This window comes from Cryptomeria japonica, chromosome 3, assembly GCF_030272615.1.
Source record: "Cryptomeria japonica chromosome 3, Sugi_1.0, whole genome shotgun sequence".
Taxonomy (NCBI): domain Eukaryota; kingdom Viridiplantae; phylum Streptophyta; class Pinopsida; order Cupressales; family Cupressaceae; genus Cryptomeria; species Cryptomeria japonica.
In genome coordinates, this window is record NC_081407.1 from 579,906,981 (window position 1) to 579,925,869 (window position 18,889).

Below are 18,889 nucleotides of genomic sequence, written 5' to 3' on the forward strand. Positions count from 1 at the left end.
AGAATATCTGTAAACCCTAGATATTCAATGTGTTGATATGCTAGTTTAATCTTTCTAGATTCTCCCATTACTTCATTCATATACATTCCCTTGATCTCAGAAGTTCCTAAGTCCTCTATATGACACTGTATGTATTCCCTAACATCTTCTACATACACCACTCCCTTCGAAATGCGAGAAAATGCTCCAACTGAATCTTCCTTGGTAGCCACATGTGGATACCACTTGAAAATTGGCCTGGGGCAGTCCTTAACCTCTACTACAGTTGGATTTGCAACTAAAATAAGAACAAAAGATGATCCCGCTTCCATGTTTCATGAAAAATACCTTTTGTTTTCTCTCTGTGAAAAACTTCAACAATTTCTTCTAGAAGCCGATGTGATCACTCAAGAAGAAATCTAATTGCCTCTGAATAGCCTCTTATCTCACTTAGTTTCTCTAAATCACTCTAAAATTGCTTTGAATACAGTCTGATTAACAATGAAGTGTATTTGACCTTTTATCCTTTGAAATAAAAACCCTAATCTTCCATTGACATAAATGACTACTGGTAAAAGATATCAGATCTCGCTCAAAACATATCCATGCCGGATAATCTTCTCCAATATCTGGAACATCTTCTAGAACCTCTTCCCAGGGCATATGCAACATCTTCATGTATTTTGCTTACCCCTAAGGCATCTGCCTTAGTTCCCGGGTGAGCTCACTACCGATGCAGGAGTAGCCTCTTTTGTTGAATAGGTAACTGGAACATTCCCATCTAATGATTGCTCTTCAGGATTCCTAATCCATCTCTGAGTATGATCTTGTTGGATTTCACTAACCTTCTCTTTTCCTTTTTAATTTGATCCTCCATTACTAACTCATGGATTTCTGCTAGAACTACAGAACCTAGTAATATGTCCAATTTCAGTGCATGCATAACATGTAACATTGTTCTTTTGAATTGCTTTGCTAAAACCGGTGAAATTTCTTGACCTGCACTGATTAGCCATATGTCCAAATTCTCTTCAAGCATAGCATTTTACATTCATTCTACAATCTTCTATCTTATGGCCAATTTTATTACATTTAGAACATTTACCAGGAGAAGAATCAGGGTTCTACCATTTAGAACATTTATCTACCATTTAGAACATTTATCTTCTGTCTTATGACCAAATTTATTGCAAATAAAACATCTACCATTAAATCTATAAGCATTGAATTGTCTTACTGGTGTCATATGGTTTTGATCTTCATTAGCAGTATCGAAACACTATCCTTGCTCAAATCCAAGTCCACTGGAATCTCTAGCTCGCCTTTATCTCTTCAATAAATCATCAAGTTGTGCTGAGATGATCTTAAATTTTTCTTTGTACTCACTTGCAGCAGTTAAATAATCTCTTAGTATTTTCATTTGTCTCTCAAGCTCTTTCTCATTACTCTGGGATTGTACTAAATCAGTTCTCAACATATCATTTTCATGAACCAACCGACCAGATTCTTCAAACTTTTTCTTCAGGGATACAACAATATTTTCTTCCTTTTTCTTTATGTCTTCAATCTCCTTAGACATCCTCATATTTATAGCTCACATATAATTCTTCATAACCATGTTTTCTTGACTCAATTTCTGACATTGTTCCTTAAGTGCATTTTTCTCTTCATCATCCTGATTTTGCAAAAGTTCCTTCCTCCTAGCTTGAATAGATGATAGCCTCTCTTGTAGGACAAGAATGAATTCCTTATGGGAATTCAACTCATCTTGTAGCTTTAAGTTCTTCAATCTTTCAACATCATAATCTTCAAGTGCCATCTCAAGCTGCTTCTCCAAAACCATTTTAAATGATTCTGGTTTCAAGATCTTCCTCAAGCTATTAAACTTACTTTGAGGCACAAGGATCTAATACTAATTGTTAGAAACCAATAATACTAAGAAGGGGGGGTGAATCAGTGTTATACTAGAATAGTAGATTCTACCCTTAACAAAACATTCATGCACCAACTAGTATACAAGTATAAATATATTTGAAAGAAGTAAAGCAACCAATAAGCTAAACACATAAATGAGAACCATAACACATAGATTTATGCATGGAACACATCAATGAGGAAAAACCATGGTGGGATTTATGACCCACAATATCAATCCACTAGCCATATTAACAGATATTATAATATATGATGGGCATGCACTTGCAGGAAGGCTTACAGCCTAGAGCACACTGTTCAATCACAATAACAGCCTCACTGACTACATAAAATTCTAGACAACAATCTGGAGAAGTGTGAACCACTAGGATAGCATCTTCTATGCCAGAATACAGTTTTAGTTTAAGCTCTATCCATTCCAGTTGAAAGCCTAAACCCCTTTACCGTAATAACCCTTACAATAAATTCCTCACATACATAGTCTCTCTAATAGATTCCACATTATATTCACATCATGATCCATTGCATTACCTCCCTTACTTTATCAAAATCATCTAATTAATCTGTCATATATACCCTATACAAATTAATGCCTTATGTCAACTTACAAATATATATACAACATCAGATTACATGTCGGCCATATAACATAAATGAATAAACATTAAAACAAGTTGCCAATGCCGAATCCAAGATAAGTTGGCCTACAATACCGATAACCTTTATTGTACCATGTCGGCCTGCATTTATAGTGACCAAATAAATCTTCCTGACCTGTCAGTGCCAGTGTAGAATCTATGAAGTGCCTATCAGTATACCATATGAAGCTAGAACCCAAAAACATGTTGCCATCAATGACAACATAGTGAAACCAACCAATAGAGTGTCAATTTCCAACATATTGTTCTTCTAAATTGCCTTGTTGTATCCTTGATCATTACTTGACCTACATTGACTAGTCATATGTCCAAACTTTCCACATGCATGACATCTCATATTCATTCTACAATATTTTGTCCTATGACCATAATTTTTACAAGTTGAACACTGACCGGGAACTACATTATTATTATGATTTATTATATTCCTACATTGACTTGCTCTATGACTAAAGTTATTGCAAACAAATCATCTACCATTAAATTTATGTGCATTGGGTTGTCTTATCGGTGATCACTGATTCTGGTTGTCTGGTGGATTCTCCTTATTTACAGTACTAGAGTTATCTCCATGCTCAAATCCAAGACCTCTAGTGTCTCCAGTGTCTTTTTGATCCTTCAGTAATTCATCAAGCTTTGCAGAACTAACCCTGAAATTTTCTTTGTATTCATTTGAAGGATCCAGATCTCCTCTTGGGACTATCATAATCCTTTCCAACTCTCACTCATAATTTTGTGATTACACCAATTCAATTCTCAACACATGAATCTCATGCACCAACCTAATGCATTCCTTAGTTCTATCTTTCAGAGATAAATCAAGATTTTCTTCATTCTTCTTCTAGTCTTCAATCTCCTTAGACATCCTCATTGTTAGGGCTTAAATTTAATTCTTCATGACACCATTCTCTTGACTTAGCTTCTGAAATAATTTATTAAGGGCATCCTTCTCTCCATCATTCTGATTTTGTAATTGATCACATAGTTCTTTCCTTTTAGCTTTAGCAGATGATAACCTCTCCTGCAGGGTAAAGATGAAGTCCTTCATAAATCTCAACTCATCTTGTAACTTAATGTTCCTCAACCTTTCAGCATCATTGTCTTCAAGAGCTACTTAAAGTTCCTTCCTCAAACTTATCTCCATGGATTCCGGATTCAGGATCTTCCTCAAGATATTAGACTTACTCTAAGGAACCAGGCTCTAATACCAATTGTTGGAATCCAAGAACATTGAGAGGCGGGGAGGTGAATCAATGTTCTACTAGAATGAATAAATTTAACCTTATTAACACAACTCACCAGCTGATAAACATAAAAGCATATAGAAATAAGCAACAATGCAATCACAAAGATGAACACCATAACACCACAAATTTATACATAGAAAAACTTAAAGAGGAAAACCCATGGTGGGATTGAAGACCCACAATATCTATCCACTGATCAGATGAATAAATATTAAAATAAGGGGCCAACACATACATGAAGGTCAATAGCCTAGAGCACATTGCTCATTACAAAAGGAGCCTCACTGACTGCAACAAACATCAGACTAAATGAAGATTGAACTGCAACAATAGCATCTCCTATGCTTGAATACAGTTTTGGTTAAACTCAATACCAGAGGTCTTAAACCTCTTACATAAAATCAATTCAATCACCTATGATTGAACAAAACCTCTGCATAAAATTACAACATTATTCGCATAGAGATAATCATGTAACCCACATATCATGATCTACAAAGAGATCTTACATCATACTTATACCAACCCAAGATGTAAACAATTAGGTCGGCCACCTAAAAGATAATACAATAGATCCCTTACATAATCTCACAAACCAATGATAGACCAAGTCAGCCTAAGAATAAAATAACATAAACCAAACAATAAATCCAACCGGTGATACATCAGGAGCATCAACCAACATGTTACATAAACCGATCAATAACCTAACAGAATAACATAAAATAGAATAGGTTCGGTGCTAAATACAACACCACCAATCAAATGGAACACGAACAGAATAACCATCAACATTCTGATAACCTTCTAGAAGCCGCAATAAAACACCACTTATTGGATTCATCACAAGATCTTCAACAAAGCTCTGTTGGTAAAACCCTTATAGGTAATTAAAAGGCTTACTAGAATAAATGATAGCATCTAGATCATCAAATCCCAAACCAGCTGAATGTGATACACATTTGGAACACATGAATAACTAATCCAAACCAATTCCACAAGAAGGAACATATCCCTAGTATGTTCATCACAATCCAACCACACTACTAGAACTCGGTAGACATCAAAACAGCTAGTGTTGACATCAATGACAAACATCAATGCAACACATAATCAATTTCTCCAAATTGCCAACAATCAACACCATTGATTATAGGAATCAAGATGTTTTGAATATCTAAGGTGTGGACTTGACTCTCAAACAATAGGTATCTCTATGTACATAGGTTCGCAAAAATCGACGATGGTGTAAATGTGAGATTGTAGGATCATACAAGAGAAACCATCAAACACATCATACCAAAAAAATAATGCCCCATTATACACCAACCAAGACATGCTGAGATATAGGATGATCAAGGAATCCCTAAACAGGTACAATTATGGGACACAAAATAAAAATCAAAGAGAAAAGATCAATCATGCAAACAACATGCACATAACAAACTAATATCTCTTGCTAAGAGTAGGACATGGATTTGGATAGACTATCATACATGGGAAGGATACATCCTAATGGGCAGGAAGATGGATTTGGATAAACTGCCAGACATGGGAAGGATGCATCCTGATGGGCAGCATACCGATAGATTGATATATGCAAGAGACTAGATGGTGTGTAGGATCTCTAGGTGAGAGGATTATTGCTTGGATGTAATTAACATAGTATGGATGGGTGTTTGGATTACATGTGAGTTAGTATAAGCTCAAGTTGATGGGAAAATATTAGTGTGATGGGGATTATAAATGGTTTAGATAAAATGGGAGGGGGAGTGAATAGGATTGGATGGTATGGGGAATATGATATGATATGATGGGATTGGTTTGTTGATATAAGATAAATGGAGGGGTACCAATGATATGTAAGAGGATGGATGGATGGATGTGGAGATTTCTTGGATAGGAGATGGAGGGATTAAGAAGATGGATCTTGATAGGATATAGAGACTAAAGGATGGAGGATAGGTTGAATAGGGATCTAAGAACTATGTTGCAAAGGAGGAAAAGTGCCTCACTAAAGGTACTGAAATTAAGGATATATGGATGGTGGATAAAGATGTATGATATGGAAGAATATTGTGTAAGGGATATGGATGGTGGAAGAATGAACACTTGCATTTTCCCAAAGCATGCATGGATATTATTTTTATTTTAGCATGGTCAAGATCAAAGATAAGAATGGAGGATGCATTTTGATAGAATGAGAAATATGAGATGGAGGATATGGATAGGATAGTCAAGATCAATGAGAGGGAAGGAGGATAGGCTTAGATAGGATGAGGATAGAGGATAATGAATATGGATAATGCAAATGGAAAGATAACATGGATGAAGCTTGCCTCCAAGTGTAGAGTGAAAGAAGATGGGGGGACTACACATGACGCTTTTTCCAGGCATCTTTTTTTGTTTATGGTATATATGCTATAATAGACCGAGAAGGAAAAGAGATATGAGATGAATTGGGATTGACTTGGTAAAAGGGATGGGATGGAAGATATGGATAGGTGGAAGTTGGATAATTTTCTCACACCAAGTTTTGAAGTTTGGATGTGGATTCTGGGTAGACATGTGACCTCAAAATGATGAGAATGGGGGGATAAGTTAGGATTGGATAGACTTGATCAAAAAAAAGTAATGAGATGATGTTAGATGAAGATGAGGACTAGGACTTATAAACTTTACATTGGATTGATTTGATTTTATTGGATTGCGTTGAATTTGATTAAATTGGATTGGTCCTTGGGTTAGGACAAGATTGATTTGGATTAAAATGAAACCTTAGCCCTTGGATTAGGAATTAAGTGAGGCGTGAAAGGATCCAAATGATTAAACCTTCTTCTACTTAGGATGGACTTACATGCCTAAGAAAAATAGGGAAAAGGATCCAAATGATTAAGCCTTCTTCTACTTAGGGTCGACTTGCATGCCTAAGAAAAATAGGGCAAAGGATCCAAATGATTGATCCTTCTTCTACTTAGGGTGGACTTGCATGCCTAAGAAAAATAGGGTGAAGGATCCAAATGATTAAGCCTTCTTGTACTTAGGGTGGACTTGCATGCCTAAGCAAAATGAGGAAAGGGATCCAAATGATTAAGCCTTCTTCTACTTAGGTGTCATGCCCAAACTTTTGGGCATGAACGAGATAAATTTTTTTTAAAATAACCTAATAACATTAAATTTGCTAAAACGAAACACACTAACATGTTTTGTCTTAACTATGTACTGAGTTAACTCTAACCACTAACTCAAGTAAGCAAAAATAATTTAAAATTAAATTGCGGAATACTAAAAGAATTATTTATTATCTCATCTATTTTAATCAATAAATTAACTTAGTCATAACTCACTAAAATTAATTGACAAAGAGAATATTAATCTCCAATAATCATTAATTCCTTTTAGGAACTAATTAAATTAGTCCTAGCACTTAGATGTATTGATGCCTAAATTTTATTTTAACAATAATTAAAATGTAGTTAACTAATTCGACTAAAGGGTCATTTAAATTTATAATGAATATTCCTTTAAAGTTTAATCTCATCAGAAACCTATATTTAGGTGGACTAAAAATTTTCCTATAGTCAAATAACTTACAAACAGAATAAATTTCCTAAATGATTAACTCCTATCTAATTTAAAATTTAAGAATTCATATTTAAATGTCTATTTAACATATATAAAATATGAATGTTAAATAAACTAATTGAATTAAAGTCAAATTTATACATCCATAATTTTAAACTATATATATATATATATATATTAAACACCTATATTTATATGTGAGGATATTCCCCCTTTTTTTTAAACATACATTATTTTAAAATTACCCATGAACCCTAATTTTAAATATTATAAATAGAACCCATTATTTTGACCTCCCTTTTATTTCTTTTAAAATATCAAGCTTACCCTAACCCCAATCGGGTTAGGGTTCCATGATTTTTTTTTGTGTTGCAAGGAGGAGCCCTGAAGGGAAGCTGCGGCCATGGAGGAGGATTGGCAGAGGTTTTTTTTTGGGGGGGGGAAGGGTTTCTAATGGCAGCGGCGGTGCCGAGCGTCGCCCACTATGTGTCCACATAATGGTGGGCTATGGGCATTGCCCACTATGTGCCCACATAGTGGCGGGTCTCGGGCTGCACACTGTGTGTCCACACAATGGGTTCAGCCCCCCCAAAACCTCTTTTTTATTATATTTATTTATTTTAAAAAAAATTGTTCTAAAAATAAATTGATATGTATTTATATATATTTATATATGTGTGTGTGTGTGTGTGTGTGTGTGTGTGTGTGTGTGTGTGTGTGTGTGTGTGTGTGTGTGTGTGTGTGTGTGTGTGTTTATATATTTTAAATATAATTGTATATATATATTTTTTTGTATATATATATATAGATATATTTTAGATGCACAAGATTTCTAGGATGATTTTACCATGCCAATATATGTTATTATTTTAATCCTTTGAACAGATTAACTAAATTATTCAATTTTAGATCAATGTATTATTTTATTGTTTTGATAACCTTGCTACTTAAATTAGAGATAGACTAAATAATTTAGATTTATTTTCTGCAATAAATGATTGACAAAAATCCAATACAATTAAACAACAAGTATAGAATATGATATTATTTAAATTAACTAGACTATTTAACTCTAGATTTTATTTTCTGCAAATAAGTAAATGACAGAAATCAATAAATTCAACAACAACTATATAAATGTGATATTATTTAAATTTTGTTGGCAATATTGCATTATAATAGATAATGAAAGATTGTTGGCATTTCATCAGGATATTGAGAAGTTTGTTGATGATTATGGATATAACTGATTAAAGATGTTTTAGTGTCTTGATATTATTATTTTGTCATTGATGTCAAGAAATTGATTTTCTAATTCAATATGATGTGGCATATCTTGAGAAGTATGATATGAAGATTATAAAGATGTTGGTAAAAGACACAGGAAAGAATATGACGAATAAGGGGATGAATAAGGTATTCAATGGGCAACTACTACCGAGTCAGACAATGATGAGATCATGATGTTTTAGATTGTTTTAACATCATACATATGTTGTAAATTGTAAAGGTTAATACTATACTATGTTATCAACCAAAGAACCTAGTCGGTAAACCCTAAGGTTATCACTATCGGTTAATGAAGGCGAAATGTCTACCGAGTGAAGTTTAGTATTCACTGAGTTGTTACCGAGTTGTAACCGAGCTATAACAAAATGCATTAAATGTTTACATGCAATATTTAATGAAGGAAGCTGATGAGCTGGAGTGGATTAAATGATTGGTAAGTCATGGAAGAAGTTTGTTAACAAATCTAAGGCAATGAAAAGTCGGCATGAAGATCTATAGCTTAGATTGAACCGCAATACCTTGGCACAAGTTCCAAAACTAGTATGCAAGTTCCAAGGCGGGGTAAAATGTTTTCAAATCGAAAGATGCATTGAACCTGGACAAGATTGAAGATCTGATTGCTATGATTGATCATGGGAAATGTGATCAAGGAGATTAAGTGGTTAGCTAGTTGTTTATAAATAGGAAATTGTTGATAAACAATGTATGTGGGCAAGTGTATACACAAAGATGCTACATAGTGATTACCGAGCACAGAAGCTTGAAGACCTGTTAGAATAATAGAGTATAGAAGCCCAACAAATAGACAAGATTAGTTCTATGTCTAGATTGTATTGAACAAATAAGAATTTTCTTTAGCATTTTAGATGTGAAGTTGCAGATAGATTTGTATTACTGTTATTTTGTGAAAGTGATAGAAAATCTCTTAACTGAGTGGACTTAACAGTCTTATATGTAAATCCTCTAGCAAGGTGACATTCTGATTGAGTGTTTGAAATCCTTTGACAAGGTCACTTCTAACAAAGTGAAGATCCTAACAAATCTGAGGGAAATCCCTTAACCAGGTCACATCTAGCAATGTGCTTGTAATCTTTAACATGATTTTCTTTCAACCGAGCATACTCTAAAAGAGTATATTTCTTAGTGGGTTCGAAATCTCACTGTGGTTTTTCCCTATTTGGGTTTCCATGTTAAATCTAGTGTTATGAGGTTTATATTGTTCATATGCTTTTGAGGTTGCATGTTTAACATTTTTGGTTATATTGTTGATATATATGTTACCGAGGTTGAATCTGATGTTTTTATGGATGATTAAGTTTTTGTGATTCACCCCCCCCCTCTCATCTTGTTGGATATTGGATTTGTACTTATATTAAGTATTAGAACTATCAATTGGTATCAAAGCTTTGGACTCTGGAAGGAAAGTTTAAAGGCACTTGAGTTAAAGATCCAAAGATGTATAAGAGGGATGCATCGAATCTGAACAAGTCAAGTTTCTCTACATTGTAGAAAAGGATGAAGCTACATCTATCAAGAGTTGGAGAATATGTTGTATACTATCTAGAGAATGATTTTGTTGCACCGAGCACCTATCCATTGACTATGGAAGAGATAAGGGAAAAGCAAGAACATATTCAAGCAATGATTGAAATAACATCTGCATTGATCGATTCAGAGTTTAATGATCTAGAAGGTTGCAATGATGCAAAGGTAATGTGGGATAAGCTCATATCAATATATGGAGGAGATGAACATTTCAAAGAGAAAAAGTAGACAGTCTGAGAGGACAACTTGAATCTATGAGAATGAATTAAGGTGAGAACATAACTCAGTACAGTACAAGACTAAAGGAGATTGTCAATCAAATCAAAGGAGCAGGTGGAACTATTGAAGAAAAGGATATAACAAGTAAGTTGTTGAGAACCCTTCTACCAGCTTATGCAATCCGAGTCTCTGCAATAAATGAATTGAGGTCTGTACCTAATATGCCAGTTTCTTTAGATGCTACTATTGGTAAGCTACATGCATTTGAGTTAAGTAATTTTGATAACAATGGATCTTCGGTAAATAAAGTTGAATCTGCATTTAGTTCTTTTCATCTTGATGAATCTAATGATTACAATGAAAGAAAATATAAGTACTCTGAAGGAGATCATAGTGGAGCAAGTGAAAGATTTCGGAAGAACATGGAAGAAGTACACAAACTATATGAAGAAATCAGAAAGCAAGAAGAGTTTGAAGCACTATTAGCCAAAAGGTTACTGAGAGGCAAAGGTAAGTATAAAGGAAAACTTCCTTTGAAATGTTTCAATTGTGATAAGATAGGACATATGGCTTCCAATTGTCCTGACAAAGATTTTACTAAAAGAAGAGATTACCAAGATGATAGATAGAAAGATAATCATTACAAAGGACACCGAGACTTCAGAAGAAGAGATAGAAAGATATGCTTAATAGCTGATGAGCAATCTAATGATGATAAATTAGATGAGACTGATACAGAGGAAGTAGTATATGTGGCTATCAAGGATGGTTTAGATGAAGAAAGGTATGAAGAAAAAGCCCTAATATCTCACATAAACACTAATGATTCTTGGACTATAGATAGTGGATGCTCAGATCATATGACAGGAGATAAACACAAGTTTGTTATATTAGAAGATTATGATGGAGGCTATGTTAGATTTGGTAATGATGCACCATGTCCGGTAAGAGGTAAAGGATCTATAAAACTTCTTGATAATGCAAGATGCAATGATATTTATTGGGTTGAAGGTTTGAAATACAATTTGTTGAGTGTAGCACAGCTAAACAACACAAGTTACCAAATAGAATTTCAGAAAGGAATTGTCAAAGTTCATGACAAAAATGGAAAGTTAGCTGCTACTGGGACAAAAAAAAAAGGTAATACATTTCACCTTGACTCAACTCAGAATAAGTGTTTGCATGCAAAGATTGATGATACCTGGTTATGGCATAAAAGGTTTTGTCATGTCAATTTTGATAATCTGATCAAAATAGGAAAGAAGCACAGAGTAAGAGGTCTACCGAGTCTTGAAAAACCTGAGAATGGTATGTACTAAGGATGCCAGATGGGTAAGATGACAAGATCAAGCTTTACAAGTAGGTCCTACACTTCTAAGGGAATTTTAGATCTAGTGCACACTGATCTTTGTGGTCCTATGAAAGTTCAAAGTTATTATGGTGATAAGAATTTCATATTATTTGTGGATGACTATTCAAGGATGATGTCAGTAATGTTTTTAAAAGAAAAATCAAAAGCTTTTCAAATGTTTAAATGGTACAAGGCAAGAGTTGAAAATGAAACAGGAAGACAATTGAAATGTCGTAGATCAGATAGAGGAGGAGAGTTCACATCTGATGAGTTCAACTTATTTTGCAATGATCATGGTATTAAAAGATAGGTCTCTGCATCGAGACCTCCACAGCAGAATGGAATAGTTGAAAGAAGAAATAGATCTATTGTGGATTGCGCTAGAACACTAATGATTGAAAAGAAGGTGCCACAAACATTTTGGAGAGAAGCAATAAGCATAGCAGTTTACACCTTGAACTGAGTTCAATTGAAGAAAGGTACTTTGAAGACACCATATGAAATCTAGTATGATAAGAAACCAAATGTTAGTTATTTTAAAATCTTTGGAAGTAGATGCTATGTTCAGAAAGATGATAGAAATGGCAAGTTTGATCAGAAAAGTGAAGAAGGAATGTTTCTAGGTTACTCTTCTAGAAGCAAAGCATTTAAATGTCTGATCAAATCATCTAACAAAATAGTAGAAAGTGCAAATGTGAAAATTGATGAATTTGCAGAAAGAAATGATGAAGGAAATTCCAAGGAACCAAAAGACTATGATGAATTTGTCTATGTTCAACCGAGAAGTCCTACCAAGAAGACTGTTGAAGAAAATGAAGAGAATATCCAGTTACCGAGTGATGAAGAAGATCATACAAAGCCTACCGAGCCTATATTAGCCAAGTATGTCAAAAGACATCATGCACCAAGTCATATTATAGGAGATAAGGATGATCCAGTGATGACAAGGAACAAACTGAGAGAGAACACATGCTTGATATCTAAATTTGAACTGAGAATAGTAAAAGAGGCATTTAACAGTGAAGATTGGGTAAATGCTATGATAGAAGAGATTGATCAAATCAAGAAGAATGACACATGGAAACTAATGCCAAGACCGAAGGACAAAAATGTAATCGGTACAAAGTGGATTTTCAAAAACAAGCTAAATGAAAAAGGTGAAGTCATTCGAAACAAAGCAAGACTAGTTTGCAAAGGTTATGCTCAAGAAGAAGGAATTGATTATGGTGAAACTTTTGCACCTGTTGCTAGACTTGAAGGAGTTAGAATATTGTTGGCCTATGCTGCTTTCAAGAACTTCAAGATATATCAAATGGATGTCAAATCTGCATTTCTGAATGGAATATTAGAAGAAGAAATTTTCATTGAACAACTTGAAGGATTTGTTGAAGACAATAATAAAGATCAAGTATGTAAATTGAACAAAACTTTATATGGTTTGAAACAAGCACCAAGAGCATGGTATGAAAGATTGCACTCTTATTTGATTAAGATTGGTTTTATAAGGACAAGTGAGAACAACAACATGTATATAAAGAATGATGAAAATGGAATACTGATCTCAGCCATATTTGTTGATGATATTATATTTTGTGGAAGTGACTCTCTATGCAAGAACTTTGGAAATGAAATGAGCAAAGAATTTGAGATGTCATTAATTAGCGAGATAAAGTATTTTATAGGTTTACAGATACTGCAAATGAAAAATGAGATTTTTATTACTCAATCCAAGTACATAAAGGAAATCTTGAAGAAATTTGGAATGGATGATTCAAAACCAGTAAGTACTCCTATGACTACCAACTAAAAATTATCAAAGAATGATGAATCTGCATCTGTTGATGAGACACTCTACTGATCCATGATTGGAAAACTACAATATGTTGTTCACAACAAACCAGATATAGCACATGCAGTAGGTATAGTTGCAAGATTCTCTGCAGATCCTAAGGAAACACACATGACAACAATCAAAAGAATTTTTAGATACTTGAAAGGCATAGAGGATTATGGCTTAGTATATTAGAAAGGAAATGATTTTGATTTAAAAGTTTATACTGATGCTGATTGGGCAGGCAACATTGATGACAAAAAAAGAACAAGTGGAGGAGCTTTCTTTTTAGGAGAAAGACTAGTAAGTTGGCTTAGAAAGAAACAAGGATGTGTTTCACAATCAACAACAGAAGCTGAATACGTTGCTACAGCATTGAATTGTACCAATATTTCATGGATCAAAGAACTGTTGGAAGGTATAAATGAGAAAGTTATCGAGCCAGTAACTATATTCTGTGACAATACTAGTGCCATTAATATTTCAAAGAATTCTGTAATGCACTCTAAGACAAAGCACATATCTATCAAATATCATTATCTTAGAGAAGAAGCTCAAGAGAAGAAAGTGGTGTTGGAATATGTTAGCACAAAGGAGCAAATAGCAGATATCTTCACCAAGCCACTACCAAAGGACACTTTTGAATATCTCAAAAGTAAGTTAGGGGTCCTACCCCTATCTTCTACTCACTGACCGAGTTCAGTGAAAGCACCAATCTGATGACTAATGAATATCTTGGGAGTTGATGCTGAGTTATACACTTTAGGATGTTTTCTAAAGGTGTACAGGACATAATATAGGAAATATTACAGGGAACAAGAATTGAAGACACATGCTCTGACCAAGACTTGGTTGATACACAACAGCAAGAAATAACTTCTCACAGAAAGAAATTATGTTTTAGTTCTTTACTTTTTTGCATTGTTGTCAAAGGGGGAGAAGACCTACAAAGGGTAAGAAGACCTATCAGGGGAGAAGACTAAGAAACTGAGAAAACTACAGATTGGAAAGAAGACATAAATGAGGAGAAGTCTAATGTATGGGGGAGAGCATTTAAGCATTTCAGAATCACAACAATCCACATCTTTTAAGGTCAAATCAATTGGTTTTGCCATCAATGCCAAAGGGGGAGATTGTTGGTAATATTGCATCATAACAGACAATGAAAGATTGTTGGCATTTCAAAAGGATATTGAGAAGGTTGTTGATGATTATGGATATAACTGATTAAAGATGTTTTACTATCTTGATATTATTATTTTGTCGTTGATGTCAAGAAATTGATTTTCTAATTTAGTATGATGTTGCCATATCTTGAGAAGTATGATATGAAGATTATAAAGATATCGGTAAAAGACATAGGAAAGAATATGATGAATAAGGGGATGAATAAGGTATTTAATGGGAAACTACTATCGAGTCAGACAATGATGAGATCATGATGTTTTAGATTGTTTTAACATCATACATATGTTGTAAATTGTAAAGGTTAATACTATACTATGTTATCAACCAAAGAACCTAGTCGGTAAACCCTAAGGAACCTAGTCGGTAAACCTTAAGGTTTTCGCTATCGGTTAATGAAGGTGGAATGTCTACCGAGTGAAGTTTAGTATACACTGAGTTGTTACCGAGTTGTAACCGAGCTATAACAGAATGCATTAAATGTTTACATGTGGTATTTAATGAAGGAAGCTGATGAGCTGTAGTGGATTAAATGATTGGTAAGTAGTGGAAGAAGTTTGTTAATGAATCTAAGGCAATGAAAAGTTGGCATGAAGATCTACAACTCAGATTGAACCGCAATACCCTAGCACAAGTTCCAAAACTAGTATGCAAGTTCCAAGGTGGGATAAAATCTTTTCAGATCGAAAGATGCATTGAACCTAGACAAGATTGAAGATCTGATGGCTATGATTGATCATGGGAAATGTGATCAAGGAGATTAAGCGGTTATCTAATTGTTTATAAATAGGAAACTATTGATAAATAATGTATGCGGGCAAGTGTATGCACAGGGATGCTACATAGTGATTACTGAGCACAGAAGCTTGAAGACCTGTTAGAATAACAGAGTATAGAAGCCTAGCAAATAGACAAGATTAGTTCTATGTGAAGATTGTATCGAACAAATAAGAATCTGCTTTAGCATTTTAGATGTGAAGTTGCAGATAGATTTGTATTACTGTTATTTTGTGAAAGTGATAGAAAATCTCTTAACCAAGTGGACTTAACAGTCTTATATATAAATCCTCTAGCAAGGTGGCATTCTGATTGAGTGTTTGAAATCCTTTGACAAGGTCACTTCCAAAAAAGTGAAGATCCTAACAGATCTGAGGGAAATCCCTTAGCCGGGTCACATCTAGCAATGTGTTTGTAATCTTTAATAGGATTTTCTTTTAACCGAGCATACTCTAGAAGAGTATATTTCTTATTGGGTCCGAAATCCCATAGTGGTTTTTCCCTATTTGGGTTTCGAAGTTAAATCGTGTGTTATGAGGTTTATATTGTTCATATGCTTTTGAGGTTGCATGTTTAACAGTTTTGGTTATATTGCTGATATATATGTTACCGAGGTTGAATCTGATGTTTTTATGGATGATTAAGTTTGTATGATTCACCCCCCCACTCTCATCTAGATGGCTATTGGATTTGTACTCATATTAAGTATCAGAACTATCAAATTTATCCTTAGAGATATGCATAAGGAAATAAACCGATCCTTTTATTTTCTAAAATTATATGCAAAATAAAGTTTTCATTTTCAAAACTAACATGCATACTACAAACATAATTTAAATAACTATAGGGAACTTATTCCAAGATAAACATTTTTTTTTTTGCAACAAAATAATACTTTAACAAAATAAATGCATTTCTTTAGAGTACATTTAAATTACAATATAGTCAACCTTACAAAAGGATCTCTCATTTCTAATAAATGAGGACTTTAAAAAATAATGGATACATTTCCTTTCAAAAATAGATACAACATAGTTTCCCTTTACATTGCTGCAACTTAAAATATAAATATTCCATTTCCAATCTTTTTCTGCAAACAAATAACTCCAGCAACTTCTACTTGTCCTATTCTTTTCTTCCAACAACCTGCAAATAACTCAAAAGACTATGACCATGGAGTGCTCACCTCCCAGCCTAGGCTTACTAGAAGCCACCCATGAGCTTGGAGAACCAAGCCCTAGATAGGTTACAGACACGTAAACACAAGAAGCAAGGGAAAAACATATAGCAAACACTTTCCGAACCAAGGCTACACTTCATCACAACATGTGATGATTTCACATGGGTGGTAGTGGACCAAGTACCCTGAGGAGATTGCAAGAATGGTAGAACATAATGCCACCAAATGGCAAACAAGTTATTTCATAAAATCATAAACCCTGTATTCCTTATGTCCCCCAAGGCATTCATGTCATACTTTCTCCCCTTATGACCCCCAAATGCACAAACCAAGCCATCCAGCAAGGGTCACAAATACACCCCTTGAATTTTCTCTCATAAAGAGAGTCTCTCACTCGAGGGTTGTCAAACTTATACCACCTGCATGACCATCCTACTTTCCCAAGAGTAGAAGGCCTAGGTTATTCCCAGAACATAGAAAAAATAAATACAAGGAATAAAAGATAGAACACAAAATAATATTCACAAAGGAAAATACAAGAAAACCATTTTTATAGACAGAATAACTTTCCAATATAAACAGGCAACATGGAAGAAACACAAGGAGAAGATAAACCAACCTTCAATCTTCCCAATGGTATTCTAGAACTAGTTTGAGGATGAGCCACCCAAGTCCACAAATCTTCCTTCCACACTTAGCCCAAAATTTTGAATCCAAAAAACCAAACTTTTCAAAAATGCCTAGTCTCCAAAAATGGAGAGTGGGTGATTACCCACAAAATCTCACATTCTTTCCTAAGAAGACCTCAGTGAGAGTTCTCATAGGTTTATAAAACTATAAAAGAAAAAAGTAAGAAAAATATCAAAAAGGATCTCTCATCAAAAGGGAAGGTTATCTAACCTAGATGGCACCTTCTAATTTTGAATTTTCGCACATATTAAAAAATCCACTTTTTGGGATGACTAAACAGTCACATGGGAGTAGACACATGCCTAAAAAAACTCCTAACTCATAGGTATACTTTATGGGCTTTACGAAACACCTTTAAACTACCCCCAGGAGTCCATTTGACCCCTTATAAACCCATCTGAAGTTTATTTTCGGGTCAAACTTAAGTTGGCCTCTCCAAAGAATCTCTACCCAAAGAAATTTTAGAACCACATTCAAATGTTTGAAAAAGGTATAGTTAAACAACTCCCTTCAAGAGACAAGTCAAAATTCAAGACATTAATCAATACATGTGTCAAGTGAGACAATAAAATACATTACAAAATTACACATGGAAACTGTCTCTTGTTGCATATAAATAAATCAATAATAAAATTTAGCACACATGCATCATTCACTATTACAAATAAAATACAATACATACGGGGTTTTGTCTCTCCAAATAGACAACCCCTCGCTTTACGAACGTACATATGTCTAGGTTTGGTTCTCAATAATATTTCCATGGTCACATGGATAATTTTTCCTGCGCATCTCAATTACACATTAGTACTTCCAAATAACCTCGTATAATATTTAAACACATGGATAAGAATACACGTCAAACACTCTGCATACAATTGATATTAAAAAAAATCAATATATCTTGTATCAAAATAAATCCACATAAGCAATTATCGTAATCCTCATAATTTTGATCCATACATAAACTTGCATCCTATATCTATCATCATAGTAAAGTCCTGCAATTCCAATAATGACATAAATCATCACAAAGTAATCCTATTCTAGAATCATATAGAGTTCTATATCTATAATGCGTAGAAATGAAGCATCAATATATATCAATGTTATCCAAATCATGAAATCATATAAGTTCCCAATCCATAATGTATAAAAATAAAGAATCCATAATAGTCTCAACATGAAAAATACTGAAATGCTAGGATGAGTCAGGGTAGGGCCTCACATTAGGGTGGAATTACATTCCTAAGCATAATAGGGAAAGAGGATCCAAATGATTAAGCCTTCTTCTACTTAGGGTGAACTTACATGTCCAAGAAAAATAGGGCAAAAGGATTTAGCATTTTGATGAACCCAAATGATTAAGCAAAGGCACTTGGGGGAGATTCTTTCCCAAGCACAAAAAGCCAATTC